A 580-nucleotide genomic window follows, 5' to 3' on the forward strand; every position below is an offset into this window, starting at 1 on the left:
CGCGTAGGGTCCCGGGTTCCGAGGCCATCTGGGGATGGGGCGGTGCTGCGGTCCGCGGGGATCCGGGGAGGGGGCGGGCCTGGGGGCTGGAGTCCGAGGGATCCAGGGAGGGGGGCGGCTGGCGAGCGAGTGTGTCCGAAGGGTGGAGGCCAGACGGGTCCTAGGAGCTGAAGCTGAGCTGGGGGTTAGAGAGTCCGGAGAGAGGGTGTCGGGAGTCGTCGGAGTGGGTAGGGGTGAAGACAGAGCTCAACTGCTGAACAGCTGGATGGCCACCGGGGCCTTCATCCCTGCATCCTCAGCCCAAGACCTTGTCAGTTGTTCCTACTCCCGTCCCTTTAGGCCTGAGCCTGATAAGGTTTTCAAATTGTGAGGATTCGGGTTTTGTTTGTTTGTGTTTTGGGTCTTCATCCATTATTCCCTTAGGGCATACTATTCAGCTATTGAGTGCCTACTGTGCACCAGGAACTGTGCTGGGTGTGGGTTATGGCAATGAACACTACAGGCCAAGTTCCAACTCTCAGAGCTTACATTGTAGAGAGAGGGTCCAACAATAAATGAATGAACAAATGAGTATGTGATA

Source organism: Ailuropoda melanoleuca, chromosome 10 (assembly GCF_002007445.2).
Source record: "Ailuropoda melanoleuca isolate Jingjing chromosome 10, ASM200744v2, whole genome shotgun sequence".
NCBI lineage: Eukaryota > Metazoa > Chordata > Mammalia > Carnivora > Ursidae > Ailuropoda > Ailuropoda melanoleuca.